General features: G+C 46.4%; 1 protein-coding gene across 1 annotated transcript in view; it reads right to left on the bottom strand.

The window, feature by feature from the left end:
- HPS5 (HPS5 biogenesis of lysosomal organelles complex 2 subunit 2) overlaps positions 1 to 16,653 on the bottom strand; it is a 422,510-nt gene that overhangs the window by 346,715 nt on the left and 59,142 nt on the right. The gene's annotated exons all lie outside the window — the stretch shown is intronic.

Below are 16,653 nucleotides of genomic sequence, written 5' to 3'. Positions count from 1 at the left end.
CGCAGCGCTAGTATGGTGGAAGAAAACACTTTCTTCCCAAAGTTATCCAGTCTTTTGATTCCCTATCCAGGGGAGAAGGAGGGAATGCGCCAGATGATGAAGCCAGGATCACAACACTCTCAGGCGTAGGATGTTGGGACAGGAATTTTGGGTCGGTTGGCGCAGGCCGATGACTGTGGGTAACTGTCTTATTTACAGGAGACCCTAAAACCTGGGCTTGGACCAGGTAGCCAGTAAGACGTCCGTAAGGGCTTCATTAAAGGGAAGGAGGGGTTCCGATTTGAAAGCCCCAGGCTGAAGCACCTAGCTCAGGTTAGACCTGACCTCCACAGAATGAAGGTTGAGGTCCAAAACCTCAGCAACCCTTCTTACCACCATGTAGTTTGAAGCTCCCTCCTCTGTAGCCATGGTGGGTGTGTGGGGGGAGAGTGGGGGGGCATGGCAGCATCAGGAGAGGTATCTAATTCGTTAGCTTCGCCCAAATCCTGAAACCCAGTCCATGTCAGGGTCAAGCTGGTATTCTAAAGGGTCCAGCAACCCCTCTACACTATCCCCATACCCATACCCATAGAAACAAGGGTCTGAATCTGCCCTGGGCCCAACAGAGCCAGTGGAAAACAGAATCGGCATTGAGCAATGCCGTTACAGCTCTGGATCGTCAGGAACAAGTATTGGATCGTCAATTGTGGGCCCAACTGACGTCGGGAGTGTTTATGTCGGTCCAGACGCCGGGGAAGGTTGCGTTGGCATGACTGGCATTGAGACGGATCCAGAGGTGCACCCCAGGGCCGAAGCCGCCAACGTGGAACCCAAAGGGGGCCCTCACTGACTCTCCTGGGCCCAAAGGCACCAACTGTGGGTCAGTCTGCCAAAAGAGGTGGCACATGGTCTCATGGAACTCTTTAAGCTAGGCAAGGGTGTCACTGGCTCCTGGAAAGTCAGGGATGCATGGAGTCGACCCAGATGCAGGCTCCGAAAGGCAGAGGCCCGGAGTGTTGCCGCTCTTCCTGCGTCACATCGTCCGAGCAACGGGGTGAAGTCAGGAACGTTTGGCCTTCTTCAACTTCTTTTTCTTGTGACTCAATCGTCCCGAAGACTTGAACGAAGAGGAGTGGTGATGACTCCGCAACCTGTCCTCTGACCTTCCTCTCAAACAAGACTGGGAACGACCACGAGTAGAGTGCCCGGCCGCCATGAGCCTCAGGGACTGCTCCCTCAAAGCCTTTGGGTTCATGGTCCGACACGCAGCGCACGACTTCGGGTCATTGTCGCGCTCCAGACACCAAAGGCAGACGAGATGTGGATCCGTCACCGACATCATTAGGTGACAGGAGTCTCAGGATTTAAAACCGGTCTTCCGGGACATCTCTCAACGCATCCGAAACTCATCAAAAAGTATTCAACAAAAGTGTAGCAGTTAGTAAAAAAATGACTAGGGGCAGCTCTTCTCCAGATCTGTGCACAGGCTGGTGCGGAAAGAAAAGAACTAATGTCAGCGTGCGGGAGGGGTGCCATTATACGACCGCAACGTCATCACGGGGACCACGACGCCAACGACACCCGTGGAGTCAACCGACACCACCTGAAGGCGTGCAGGGGTACTGCTCGAAGAAAAATCACCAGATCCAGTCTGCTGCCTGGGGGAAATTCTAAGGTAAGGGATCTGCAACTAGAAGTCTCTATCAAATGCCGTTGTGCAAGGCACAACCTCTCCAACACATGGTGGTGATGTGTGGGTAGAATCTGTTTATTTATCTGTTAACTGTGTTCAACCAAACTGCATTTTTGTGTGCACTTCTCTCCCTATAGTGTCTTAGGAATGTCAGGAGAGGTCTTGCTGGCGGTATTTCCACTCAGTATTGCATATCTGCCTCCCTGCAAAGTCACCCTTTTGGCTCTTCTCGGGTGAAGTGTTGCAACAGGAGCCTTCAAGAATATATTACAGAGGGCCAAAACCACCCCTTTGGTTTCACAAGGCATTTTAAAGAATTTTCCAATTTCATTTAAGTCTCTTGTGGCAGCCTTCCAGACACTTGGGTTCAACACTCAGTGAACCAATTGTGTATAGTGGTAGCCCTTCGTTTAGTTTAAACAAAACATCCCACTACATGTCTTGAATAACAAAACCTTGGTGCCATGAAACATATCCGATATTTTCCAGCATTCACCTTCCCTCTATTTATCAAATGAGCCAGGGGTCACCATAAAAGGCTAGGTTATCATAAATGAAAGTAAGTAGCAACGGGAATGACATTAACTGCAGTCGTTTTGTACCAAAGTGCCTGTCCGTCAACATGATATTCGTAGGGAAGCATATGTCAGCACCTGGAGGCCCACCTTGTTTAGATTTCCACACTAGAATCTTGATAGCTTTACCCATTACTGAAAGATCAAGTGATGCCTCAACCTATCAGCCTAAGAGACCAATTCAAAGGAGCAGGCAAATGGGATGCCCTCTGTAGTGTAGTAAGTGGAGAAATCCAGTAGCGCCAATTCTTCTACAGGTTTAGGGCAGCATCTGAACCCTTGTGCTAATTGGGTTTGCTGTTTTTGCCAAATAAACGTCAAGGTTAGTTTCTTAAATGTAACTTAAAAATTCGCTACAAGTCAAGAAAGGTTGGATGTGCAATATGTAAAGGACTCTGAGGAGTAGATAGAGGAGCCCACCTGCGATAGTCACTGCATCGTTACTGCCACAATTACGAGTAATTAGTCTTGTAGTGTGCTACAGGGTCTGGGGTACTATGAACTTCAGGATATTTGACACAGCACTTCACTCTTCTAAAAAGAATCTAAGGTGGGTGATTTCACTGGGGATGAGGGGGCATCAAATGTAGGATTTTGTGAGAAATCTGCAGTTCCTTAAAGGTATGACAAAGTATGACAGCATGGACTGAAGAACTAGGATGGACCCGACTAGGTTTGCTAAAAACAAGAGAAACTGAGCTTTGTAGGACTTCTTGAAGGTCAAATATAACTGTGAAAAACACAAGGAGTCTTACTTACACCAGTTATTCCTGAGTGTCTTGTACAAGAGACAGATGTCTGAACTGCTCGCCAATTACAAACATCTGATTGCCCCTCTCATACTTTGTGTAATTTATAATATGCAAACAATGCACCACTTACTCCTCATTAGTGACAAGTTCTGCTATATGATACACACCCCAAACAACACCCTCTGCAAAATTCACCACTCCTCCTCTTTGAGAGAAACAAAACATAAGAGTACAAGCACCCCACTTCCTTCTATCAAGTGCTTAACAAATCTATTAATTTACCAGGCTGCTTTTTCTACCTCTCTGGCCTTGCCTCAGAACAGTCTTACCAAATCCTCACATCTTCTTTTAAGAACTCTGGTGTTCATACCACGTGCTGCTGTATCGGCTGCATCAATGGCACCTCTGATTGAGTTATTTGAGATGGCCTGCCCTTCTGCGACTATCTCCTGCAGCTTTTTTAGTGCTCTTGTGGCAGATGCTGGAGTAGTTCTTCCATCTCGACTCAGTGGGCTCTGTCAGACCTCGCCAGGAATTTGCAATTCTCCAGTGATCTGCAACTTGAGAAGCTACCCTTTTGCCTGATGCGTCCAGTTTTTTACTCTCCTTATCTGGAGGAGGAGCATACCCTGTAGACTGGCTGGTAGTTGTGTTTTAATAAACGTTGGATCTGAGGATGCAACGTTATATTTTTTTATCTACCCTTGGTGTAATGATCCTTACCCTAACAGATCTGTGGCATGGCTGAGCATACCTGGTAGCCTGGGAAGAAACTGACTCTCTTTATGAGTGTTGGTTAAAGTATCAAAGAGGAAATCCTCGTCAATTGAGTCAGTATGCATCTGCACATTATGATATGCTGCTACCCTTACAATAACTTGATTATTTGCAGTTCTATCCTCAGGGGGTGAAGGTCTTGCCGGATAAAGGTAAGGGTCATTAGGGAGAATGGGATCTGGATCATATAGATCACATGGATCTAGATCTTGTGGAACATCAGTTAAGTCATCCCTGTGAGGTGATAATGACCCTTGTGGAGAGAATTGTGGTTGTGGAAAAGATGTAGGAGATTATGGTGGTGGTGGAGTAGGAAGAAGTACAGGAGAGTGAGGTGGAAAAGGCGGAGGTCTGAAGCCTTGTCTTTTTTTTTTTTAAGGCTTTCTTAATGGGGAGGAACAGTGTCCAATGTGTCTTGGAAAGTAAGTCTCCTTTTAATCGGAATAGGAGGAGAAGCAGTTCTTTTCCTGGTTCCCTTTTGTATATGAATTTTGCGCTGGCGAGCATCCATGACTTCCAAAATATGCTCCACAGAAGAAGTCTCTTCAGTTGATACTGTGGAGTCTTTGCCAAGCACAATTTTCAGCTCAAAGATTTTCGGCACTGAAGTCTTTTTTCGAGTTGAAAGTGTCTGCTCCGAAACAGATAGTGAGAGGGCATCTTGGTCTTTATGAATTTTGGTACCGAACAGGAGGATAGGGTATCCGAATGTTTTTTTGAGATCCAACCATGGCCCGAAGGCAGTGGTGGACTAATGACCAACTTGGACATCTTTTTTAACATCTTTGCATGATGAGATGGGGCTGGTGTACTCGCATACTGCACTCCTGCAATTGACTGGCTCTCAATGTCAGAATCTTGGTCCGACTCAGTCTCAGATCGACCGTGATGCCTGGTGCCCAACATCTTCTGTGCATGTTCTTTTCTAAGATGTTGGGAGTGTTGTCAGATGTCTTTGATGCCATTTCTAACCGAAGCTCTCTTCGGTCCTGGAGGGTCATTTTGAATCAAAAAGACCTACAGGTGTCGCAGGTCTCTTCCTTATGTTCCGGAGACAAGCAGAAGTTACACACCAAGTGCTGATCTGTGTATGGAAACTTGGATCGAGAACAGAACCTAAACAGAGTTTATTCCATTAGCCCAGCATTTTTCAACAGCAGTTGGCAAAGTAAGTCCAAAGAAGGTGCGGACGCCCCTAAGGAGGCTGAACCGACCCAGGCGATGAAAATCGTATCGATTGATTAAAGTGTGGAAATACGCGTTGGAAAACTATACTGATGTTGAACGAAAGATGGAAAGTAAAGTTTGAAAGAGACCAAACCGAGATCTACCGGAGCGAAAGGAAACAGGTCTGAACCAAACAGAGGGGAGAAAACAACCTAACAAATGAGGGGGAGTCACGCGATCTAGTGACTCAAAAAGATTCTTAGAAGAAAAACTACTTGTAACACTCAAAGCCCAACACTAGATGGCGGACTTATGCAAAGCATGTGTATCTACAGCCACTAATGCCATCGAACATACATATAAATATGTAAAAAAATAAACAAACGCGTCGTGGGATTTTGGTGGATTGATGATGACGAATAAATCAAATTTATGGAATGGAGCCTCCGGGAGTGCAGCCCTTTCTTTGTTTGTTATAAATAGGGGATGTGGTCTTTACCCGGATGCTTGCACCAGCAGTTAGGCGCCTCCACTTTTGGACCACGTGGTTTTGGGAACTCAAATACAGCAGAGAGCACCCGGTATTGGGAAAGAAGAACTGTGCATTGTTTAGGAGTTGGCGAGGGGATACTTATCTCTGTTGTGTGTATACATTATTGAAGATTATAGGACTACTGAGTCAGACTTTATAATCACCATACGCCACCCGATGTTTGATGTGACAGTTTTAACTATCAAGAATAATGCAGCCCTTTAAGGGAATACTTGTTCAGCTTTTAAGGGCCCAGAGGCATGATGCAACATTTATTGTCTGTGCCATAGAGCTCTCCTCAAACTGAGATTATGATTTTTAATGCTGGATGACTGTGAGAAGGTGGTTGATTTAATGGAACAATTTACAGATTGCTGCATAATTTTATAACAGTGCCACGGTTTTGAGAACGGTTGCCAGGTGAGCCGCATATTGAACTAAAATCTCCAGAATGCCTCGGTATTATTAGTGACTGGACGGATAGGAGCAATGTGTCATGGATTTAAAATGAGACTGGGTTTAAATACTTTAAAGATACAGGATTGTAGCTGTTTTATGGTGTACATATTCGGACTGCCGTATATTGAAACTGTGTGAAATAATTTCAGTGAAGAACTGCACATAAACAGATTTGAAGTTGCACAGCATGAATAATGATTTCCAGGTGAACTATGTAATTGGAATTCCCATAATGCTTTAGGGTATATAAAGAGCGAATTAGGAGCTATCATAGACATCTATGATCCAAACCACTTGAGAAAGACATAAGTCAAAACGCGTCGTGGGATTTTGATGGATTGATGATGACGAATAAATGACATTTATGGAATGGAGCCTCCGGGAGTGCAGCCCTTTCCTTGTTTGTTATAAATAGGGGATGTGGTCTTTACCCTGATGCTTGCACCAGCAGTTAGGTGCCTCTGCTTTTAGACCACGTTGTTTTGGGAACTTATATATTAATCAAAGCGCCCAGGCGGGTTCTATGGTGCACTCAGTTGCCGGTGCTAGCAGTAGGGGATAGTCCAACTCCTCTCGCAATTTCAGTACCCAAAAGTGTAGAAAACCGCTTCACACTGGGTCTCCTTCTGAAATTCACAAATCTTTAGTCACACAGCAACACCAATGTGTTTCAACTCATAAAAGTCTTGATCACACAAGCCTTTGGTAGTGGAGTCCAAATGGCCCCTAACATTAACAGAATTCTAGAGGGAATCTGAAGCCTACCACCTGTGATAGGGCATTATTGATGTGGGGGTTGCATGGACTGTGCTTACACAAATGACACCAAACAGTTTGAGCATGGCACTATCAAGGTGGAACTTAAGTCCATTTCTAACAGTAAATCCAAAAATGTAATTCACTGTATATGGTGTCCTCAGACATTATTGCACATAGGGCAGACTTTGCAGCCAGTAAAAACAAGGATATGTCAACACAGAAGTAAAATAAGGTGCGGAGTGGCAAATGCTTCTATGGTTGCCTATTTTTGGAACGAACCCACACTGCAGAGGACTTCATCTGACAGGTCACTGATACAGGATAAATCCCGGAGAGAAGCGGAGACCTCACACAGATTCTTCAAAAATGGAATGCAAATGGACTGAGCGAGGCAATTCCATAAATCAAGGGCTCAACGCGGCGGAGGAGTGGCATTCCTGCGTAGCAGAACTGAACCGTTTACATAACTGGAGTTAGGCCTTTTAATGACATTATGCTGAACTCTTGCATAGGTTGATCACACCGTCTCACACTGTCTCCCACCCCACCCTCTGCGCCAGACTCCACAACGTAAGCATCCGCAATGGAATGGATGAGATCCTTCCTCACCGGAAGAACACAGTGTCAGACTATCACCATTCACATCAGAACCCAAAGAAACATGCTGTGAAATGCCCTTAAGGGGCATCATTCAGCCCAACGCTTTTCAACATCTACATGGCCCCGCTCATCAAGATCATCAAACAACATGGGCTAAACATCGGCTCCTTTGCCGACGATACGCAACTGATCCTCTCCCTGTCCAATGACCCTGTAAAGGCCAAGAAAAATTTCCACAATAGGTTGAGAGCAGTCACCACCTGCATGGAAGCCAGCTCAGACAAGACAGAGATTCTCGTAATCGGCTCCACCACTGCTGCCTGGAATGACTCCTGGTGGCCCAGTGCACTGGGAAACGTCCCTGCTCCCACATACCATGCATGCAATCACTCCTCTCTGTCCGTAAGCCAACATGTCAACACTGTCATGTTTCCAAACCCTCAGACTCCTTCGAAAGATCTTCAAGTGGATCCCATCCTACAAGAGGAAGACAATCAACCATGCACTTGTCACTAGCAAACTGGACTACGGCAACACACTTTACGTCGGTATCATCAAGAAACTGCAATCAAAACTACAACAAATTCAGAATGCAGCAGCCAGGTTCATCTGGACATCCCCTGACACAGCCACATCTCGTCCCAACTCAGAAACCTACACTGGCTCCCAGTCAAGAAGCGCATCACATACAAACTTCTGATCCACACCTACGAGACACTACACAGCATAACTCAACCACTGCCTCACCTTCTATGTACCCGGCAGACAACTATGTTCTTTCCAGCTCTCCCTTGCAGCCATTCCCAAGATCCAAAAAAAGCACAGCAGGGGGAAGATCCTTCTCCTACTTCGCAGCTGGAACACACTATCTCTGAAACTCAGACAGAACGCATCACTGAAGCATTTCAGGAAGGACCTCAAGACCTGGCTTTTTGATTGATCAGCATGCCCGCAAACAGTGCCTTGAGATCCTATGGTTGATTAGCTGCGCTTTAGAAATAATGTTTGATTTGATTGATTGATTGGTCTATCTTGCATGCCTGGAGGCAAGGGTCTCACTATTTGTGTTGGACTGCTGTCCTCACTTGCCTAACAATGTTTGTTGCCACCACCTGATTAACAATGCTTTTCTTCCAATGCCTGTTGACAGGTGTTCTTATTGCTTTTACATTGTTCTCTCCTTTGTGTCAATGAATGATTGCCATATGTCCTGTGCTTTCCCCTTGACATTGGGTTTCCCGATGCTCTCACTGCCATAGCATGCATACCCTGCATGCCTTCCGGTGGCTTCAATGGATGATTGACTGTACTTATTTAACCATGTCTATCACCCTAAGAAGGGGTTTCTCGCATGACGAAGCACACACGCCATGCTGCAGCATAATTTCCCTTTCAGCGACTGCCACAAGCTCGTAGCAGTTCGTGCTCTACTGGGCACATCGAGTAGCTATATTCATAGCTGTGTCTCGTTTTACTCTTCTAATCCCCCACCCTGGTAGATCACTGGTCTGTCTCCCCCAACCCGCCCTCTTCCAGCAGTTGTGCTCACAGCATGCCATTAAACCTGGCAACTGCCAGGGCTCTGCTTTCCTTCCCACTGTATTTGCCCTCGCACGAACACCGTAGGTTTGGAGCGCTCCTGGCCTTCTTTTGACAATTTGTCAGTGTCAAACGGAAGAACAACGCAACACCTTCCCTCTGACAATGGCCAAGGGTTAAGGCTGAACCCGTGCAGCCATCCCTATTTACCCTCCGCGGAGATTCTCTGGGCCTGCACCGGATAGTGCATTCGTCTAATTTGACATCAGCCCCTTTTCGATGAGGTCTCCACAGCAGCTCCAGTAGGAGTCTCTTGATTTGTTAGCATCTGCTTTCCTACTTGTCAGTTGCTCTTCTTGGAGGTAAGCACAGCAACGTTGGTCGGTGCAAAATTTTGTGACCTTGCTATTATTACCTTTTTGCAATTAAGTTAATTACAAAATCCTTATGTTTCACACCCAAGGTCCCACTTCGGGGCCCCAAGTGTGTATTTTCCCCTTTTCACACTTTATGGTGGTGTGCACACTGGTTGCGAATCCCGTAGGATACCCTAAGGCACAGTAACCAGTACTTTCAGTTTATCTGCTTGCTCTGTTGCTCCCCAGCAACATGCAGAGCATAAGACCAGCCACCTTGAACTCAGCCTGCTCCTTCGCAACTGATGCCTCTTCAGTCAAAGCCAACACACCAGACTCTGATCACACTGTCATACAAGCTTGAACTTTCCTCGCAGCTGTCTCCAACTCCTGGGGACTCTCAGAGCATTGCCTAAGACTAAGCTGTGCAGGTGACGACAAGGCACCACAGAGGATGCCAAGGTCAATCCTCAAAGGCTCCGACCCTCATTGCTAAAAGTCCAGGCTGCTCCTCAGCCGGGCAAGAGTGATCCATCAAGCCCTTGCATCTCTGCACTTGCAGGCCATCCACCCTGCCCACAAGGGACTAGCCCCTTACCTCTGTCCCCACCAGTTCCCTTGTCGCCACCAGCTGGAGGGCACTGCAATGATCACATTAAGCGGAATAAATGCACAGAGTAGGCTACACAAGCATTGGCAAAGCCAGTAGGTCTCACCTATGCAACAGCTATTGGCTTGTGTATTTTAGCCATGCAGTACACCGGCATGGGTGCTGTTCAGCGTGGCTATAAGTTATTGGCATAGATGGTATGGAGTAAGGTATCGTAGAGTGGATTGGCAAAGAGTGGAGTAGAGTGGCAATGAGTAGAGTGGTGTTGCAGAACAGAGTAGAGTTTGCTGGACTGAAATGTCATGGATGGGAGTCTCGTGGACTGGAGTAGAGTGGAGAGGTGTAGAGTGGAGTAAATTATCGTAGAGTGGGATGTCGTCAAGTGATGGAGTGGAGTAGAGTCATACAATGGAACGGCATACAGTGAATTTGAGTCGTAGAGCGGAAAAAAAGAGTGGAGTAAAGTAATGGAGTGTCTCAGAGTGGAATAGAGTCGCAGAGTGGCCTAGAGTGAAGTGGGGTAGAATTAAGAAGAGTAGAGTATTGTAGACTGGAGTGTCATTCACTCTAGTGGAGCGTTGGAGTGCAGTGGCGTAGGGAGGAGCGGCACAGAGTGTCATACAGTAAAGTAAAGTAGAGTGTAGGGGCACTGAGTGGAGTAAAGGGTCATAGGGTTGAGTGTCGTAGAGTGGAGTGGAGTGGCATGGAGTGTTGTAGAGTGGCACAGTGTGTCGGAGAGTGGAGTGTCAGAGTAGAATGTCATAGAATGAAGTAGAGTGGCCTAAAGTGAAGTAGAATGGAGTGCGTGAAGTTGAGTGCTGTGTCGTACAGTGGAGTGTCATAGAGTGGCGCAGACTGGAGTGGTGCAGAGTGAAATAAGCACAGTGTTTTAGCACCCTGCAATTACAGACAACACATTTTCAATTGAAGTGACCATTACGTTTGCACACAGTTTTACTGATAAAATCATACAACGCACAAATGGTAGTGTGTGGAAATGTCATCACTGGTGTACTGATCGGTTTTGATCATATTCAAATATCGTTTTTCAACACACTTACGAAAAACTCTGCTTCATTTGTGCTTTTTTAATTCGGATATATTCAGAAATATTTGTACAGTTCATTTATAGACATTTACATTTTGTTGCATGCCTGAAAACACATTTGTTTCCTGTAAGCAGCAATATTGTCAAATAAATTCTCTCATTCTGAAGTCAGAAAAGGTAAACCCCAAGCTCCCTCAGAAGACAGAGTCGGACATTTGACCTCTTTCTTTGAACGCACAGCAAAATCGACAAGATAAAAACAAAAATATAGGGTCCTGATTACAGAAAGCGAGCACTCAAACAGGTGATGCTTCACAAGAGGGACAAATACATTATGGACAGCCTAAAACAAATAAAATGTCAGCAAATCGAAGGCCAAAACATGTGAGTTACAAACCACAAACCTAATGGTAAGCAACAGGTGTAATGTATTCCCAGGGAAGAGTTTAGAATGCCCACAAGAAGCCTTTTCACAACCTGACAGCTATACCTAAAATTATATTTCAACTTCACTTTCTTTTGTTGCTGTCATCTGGGAAGATATTCATCCTGATTTACTTTGAATGATAGCTTAAATATTTGAAAAGAACTGTAAACAATTAGCCTTCTGTATTTTTGGGACTACAATGTTTATTTATAGAATTTTTAATAGTGACTTATTTTGGCAATTGAGTTGGGGGACACATTGGGAAAGGGATACGATGTTGACCAGGATTCCATATGAAGGAAGAGTTGTGTTTTTTTTTATTTAAATATGGAAGAATCAATAAATTGAAGTGTACAGGCACCAGATTTGTGATGATGTGCTAGCTATCAGAAAGTAATGAATGCTGAATAATGGCTGACTGAGGGAAGAGTGAGTCTTCAGAATCCTCATTAAAAACCTGTGATGATTAGGTCACGTTTGAAGAGCAATACATACAGATCCAGGTGAAATTCTAGTCATGTTAACAGTGTGGTGAGACTGTTGAAAATTGTGTTCCACAAAGTTCTGGCGTTTGTGAAAATATCTCGAAAGCTAAGCACGGATCCCTGCCCCCCGAACTACTTTTTCATTGAGGTGGCACGCACCCACAGAGTGACTGATGTGTTGCTCCTGCCAAGAGGCTTATCCGATCACAATCATTCCCTATTTCTCATAGGGCTTAGAATGGGTCCAAGGGTATAGACGACTATTTCACACACAACGTGGGGTCAGTAGAGTCGGCCATGACACTGTGAGAGGCCTTAAAGCCCGTAATACATGGGATCGATATCAGTCATTGCATGGGGGAACACAGACAAAGGCAACAGGAGCAAGTGGAACTTGAGGCACAAATACGCAACCTTGAAGCCTCTGGGTACAGAGGTGATCGATGGGTGTCGCGAAAACAACAATATGGTCAGCTTCTTCTGGAGGAGGCTAAGCTGGCCTGACCTAGCAGGCGTCCCAGAGCAGGATTTACCAATGGGGAGATAAGTCGAGCAAACTCCTCCACAGACAGTGCCAAAATGCCTTGAACACAACTATTGTACCACTCTTTAGGGATCATCAGTTTGAACTACTTACAGACCCTAACGAGATAAGACATGAGTTTCAAACTTATTTTCAGAAGACAGTATATTCCCAACAAGACCTGCCGCCGCATGACCAAAGTATAGACTTTCTCAACGTCTTGCCCCTACAGACTTTGTCCGAAAATGCCTGGGCACAATTGGAAGAAACATTAGTCAGGCAGAACTTTCTATGGCGGCAGCGGGCTCCGCTCTGGGAAAGCCCCTGGTTCAAAGGGCTCTCAGAGAAGTTTTTCAAGTCTTTAGGTCCAAAATAGAGAAGCATGGCGTAGGAAGCTGGTCTGGTGTATGGTGGGTACCTAAGGTACTTACACCTTCTACCAGGTCCAGATATCCCCTATTAGTGTAGTGTAGGCAGTATCTAGAAGAAAGGCTCTCTAGAGGTAACTGTGGATGAGTACCCAAGGCTTATCTAGGAGACATGCAAAGCTCATGCAATACCACTGTAGTCACACAGCACTTACACATGAAAGATAACACAGTGTTACAAAAATAAAGGTACTTTATTTTAGTGACACAATTACCAAAAATACTAGATAGGTAATACCCCAAATGGAGGAAAGTAAACACACCAAATATGTACACTAGTAATCAGAAATAGGCATAAATAGCAGTAGAAAACAGTGCAAAAGCAATAGACAATAGTGACCCTAGGGGGAGCCCAAACCATACACTAAAAAAATGGAATGCGAATGCCGGATCCCCACCTAGGTAAGTAGAATCTGTAGAGGGGAGCTGGAGGAACTAGGAACCCCCAAAAGTATCACAGTGCCCCCCCCAGCAACCAGGAAGAAAGGAGTACGTTACTGAATTGTCCCCAAACCACCAAAAGGACTACAAATAAGGATAATGCAACACCCAGACAAGACTGCAAGAAACTAGAGGTGGATCCTGGAGAGGAAGACCTGAAAAAGAAGAGGACTAAGTCCAGAACTTGTAGGAGTGCCTGGTGGTGGTGGGAGTCACTACCCACCCATCTGTGGCTACAGGAATTGCTTGATGGTAGGACGAAGACCGTGCAGCCCTGGAGTCGGTGAAGAGTTCCTGGAGGATGCAGTCAACGTCCCACACCGGATGGAAGATTGCAATCTGTCTGTGGCGTGAAAAAGCCACCAACAAGACTTGGCAAAGGCAAGATTCACTGTAGACGAAAACTGGATCTGCCAGGGACCAGCAAGGTCCAGGAGGACTCCACCCACAGGGGCAGCCCACTCAGAAGACCCACTGGAAAAGGACCCAGGAGTCGCAGAAGAGCCCACGCAGCACAACTGAAGAAGGGTCCCACGCCGCAGGAGAAGCACATAGAGAGCTGTGCATCGCAGGTAGGAGTGCTGGGGTTACATGGAGCCTAAAGATCCCTTGGAGGAGATGCCAACAAGCCTTGGTAGCTGCAAGAGATGAGGTGCATGTGGGTACTGTCCTGCCTGGGAAGGAAACGGCTTACCTTCACCAAAGTTGGACAGCTGGTAGAGAGGAGCAAAGGGATCACTCCAGACCACCACCCGTGATGCAGGATCTACACAGCTCAGGATGAGAGGAAATCCACACAGCCGGTCGTCATTGCAGTTGGTGCCTGCAGATGCAGGGGAGTGACTACTTCACTCAAAGGAAGATTCCTTCTTCCTTCTCATGCAGGCTGAAGATTTGCCATCCTCAGAGGATGCACAGCCAAGGAAATGTTGCAGAAGCTGGAAGTAGCGGTGGAAACAATGTTGCAAGCAGAGTCTTCGTCGTGGATGCAGATTGTCGGTTCCTGGAAGGTCCAGTCGCAGTTCCAGTGGCCAGAAGTCGAAGTAGAGGTTGCTGAGGAATCCTGCTGGAATCTTGCAAGCTGAATCTGAGGACCCACCCAAGAAGGAGACCCTAAATAGCCCTGGAAGGAGGACTGGTCACCTAGCCAGGTGACTACCTATCAGGAAGGGGCTCTGATGTGACCTGCCTGACCTGGCCACTTAGATGTTCCCAGAGGCCTCTTCCCATCTTGGATTCATTATAGCAGAATCAAGGGACCCTCTGAAGGAGCTCTGGACAGGGAAGTGGTCACTCTCCTTTCCATTGTCCAGTTTTGCACCAGAGCAGGGACTGGAGGTCCCTGGACCGGTGCAGACTGGTTTATGCAAGGAGGGCACAAAATGTGCCCTTCAAAGAATACCAGTGGCTTGGGAGGCTACCCCTCCCAAGCCATGTAACACATATTTCCAAAGGGAGAGGATATTACCCCCCTCTCTCAAAGGAAATCCTTTCTTCTGCCTTCTTGTGCTCGAGCTGATCAAGCAGCAGGAGGGCAGAAACCTGTCTGAGGATTGGCAGCAGCTTGGGTTGCCCGGAAAACCCTAGAAAGCTAGTAGGAGTAATGGTGGAGGGCCTCTAAGGAGTCCCCAGAGTGCACGGAATCATACTGCCAATACTGGCAACAGTATTGGGGTATATTCCAACATGTTTGATACCACACATGCCTAGGTTCAGAGTTACCATTATGTAGCTGGACATAGGTAGTGACTTATGTCACGCGTAAAATGGCATCCCCGCACTCACAAAGACCATGAAAATGGAGCGGAAATTTGTGGGGGCACCACTGCTCATGCAGGGTTGCCCTCTCACACAGATACCTGCACCCTGCCCTCTGGGCTAGAAGGGCCTACCACAGGGGTGACTTACAGTGACCTGCTGTAAGTTACCTATAGTAAAAGGTTACATGCACCCTTTCATGCAGGCTGCAATGGCAGGCCTGCAGATACACTTTGCATGGGCTTCCCACGGGTGGCATAATTCATGCTGCAGAACATGGGGGACCCCAGGGCCCCAATGCCCTGGGTACCATATACTAGGGTCTTACAAGAGGGCACCATTATGCCAAATGTAGGGTGTGTGTGGCCAATACAACCAAATTTAAAGGGAGAGAGCATAGTCACTGGGGTCCTGGTTAGCAGGATCCCAGTAAACACAGTCAAAACATACTGACAAGAAATGGGGGTAACCATGACAGGAAAAGGGTACTTTCCAAAAACGTCACGCAGGTTGTGATGGCTGCAACTACAGCGTTAATGCTACCCCACAACTGGCATCACGCAGAAATTATAGTCCTTTCCAAGCCTGGTCGTCCGCCTGATGTTGTGAATTCCTATCGTTCCATCTAACTACTAAGGACTTGGTTAAAATCCTGGCTGATAGACTACTCCCACATATTACAGCACTTGTACTCCCAGACCAGGCAGGCCTTATACTGGGCCGCACAAAAAGCCACAACATTAGGTGGGCATAGAACGCTGTGACTCTTGCGGGTCGCCCCCAGCAGCTATTTTATCGGCTGATCTTGATAGAGCCTAAATGGGTATATGGGGCCATTTGACTGGGCGGCACACATTCAGTTAAGTGACCTCGGTTTCAAGTACCTGGGAGTGTACCTCTCACCAGATGTGGGATGGTCCTGGGCTAGAAATACGGAACCAGCCATACCCAGGGTACAAAAGGAAATCTGTACTGTGGTCACTATTACTCTTTGACAGGCAGATCGACCATGTTTAAGATGATCACCCTCCCTCAACTGTTATACCAGATCCAAAACTTTCCCCATGCTATTGCACGTAGTTGGTTTAAAAAAATAAATTCTATCCTCTCTGGATTTCTCTGGGCTAGGGAGGGGGGCACGCCCGTGTAGCCATATTGACGTGGTTTCGGTCTACCTATTGTGGAGGCATTCTTTTCCGGAAGTATACTCTTACTTAGGAAAAGAGGACTAGACTTTTGTATGGGGATGGCGATACCAGTGTTCCACAAAAGCATCCAAAAATTTGGCAAAGTTGGGCAGATTACAGGGACATAGGAGGTTATTCTAACTTTGGAGGAGGTGTTAATCCGTCCCAAAAGTGACGGAAAAGTGACGGATTTACCACCAGCCGTATTACGAGTCCATTATATCCTATGGAACTCGTAATACGGCTGGTGGTATATCCGTCACTTTACCGTCACTTTTGGGACGGATTAACACTCCTCCAAAGTTAGAATAACCCCCATAGTGTTGCCACCATCTCAAACTGCTGCTAAATGCCTGGGGAATGAGGCACAAGGGGACTCTCCGAATGACCAGAATGGCTCCTTCCTGGAAGAGAGGCAGAGGGTGGGATGGGAGAGGGTGACAGGTGGGAAACACAGTTATCTAAAGGATGTTGAATGTAAAGTTTATTGTGACATAATTTCATCTGTATACTTCTGACATACAGGCCAGATCATGCATAAAGCAATAAAATGTGTTC

The sequence above is a fragment of the Pleurodeles waltl genome, chromosome 3_1 (genome assembly GCF_031143425.1).
Source record: "Pleurodeles waltl isolate 20211129_DDA chromosome 3_1, aPleWal1.hap1.20221129, whole genome shotgun sequence".
Classification (NCBI taxonomy): domain Eukaryota; kingdom Metazoa; phylum Chordata; class Amphibia; order Caudata; family Salamandridae; genus Pleurodeles; species Pleurodeles waltl.
The sequence above is the reverse complement of the archived record's forward strand: the minus strand, read 5'-3'. Positions and strand labels throughout refer to the sequence as shown.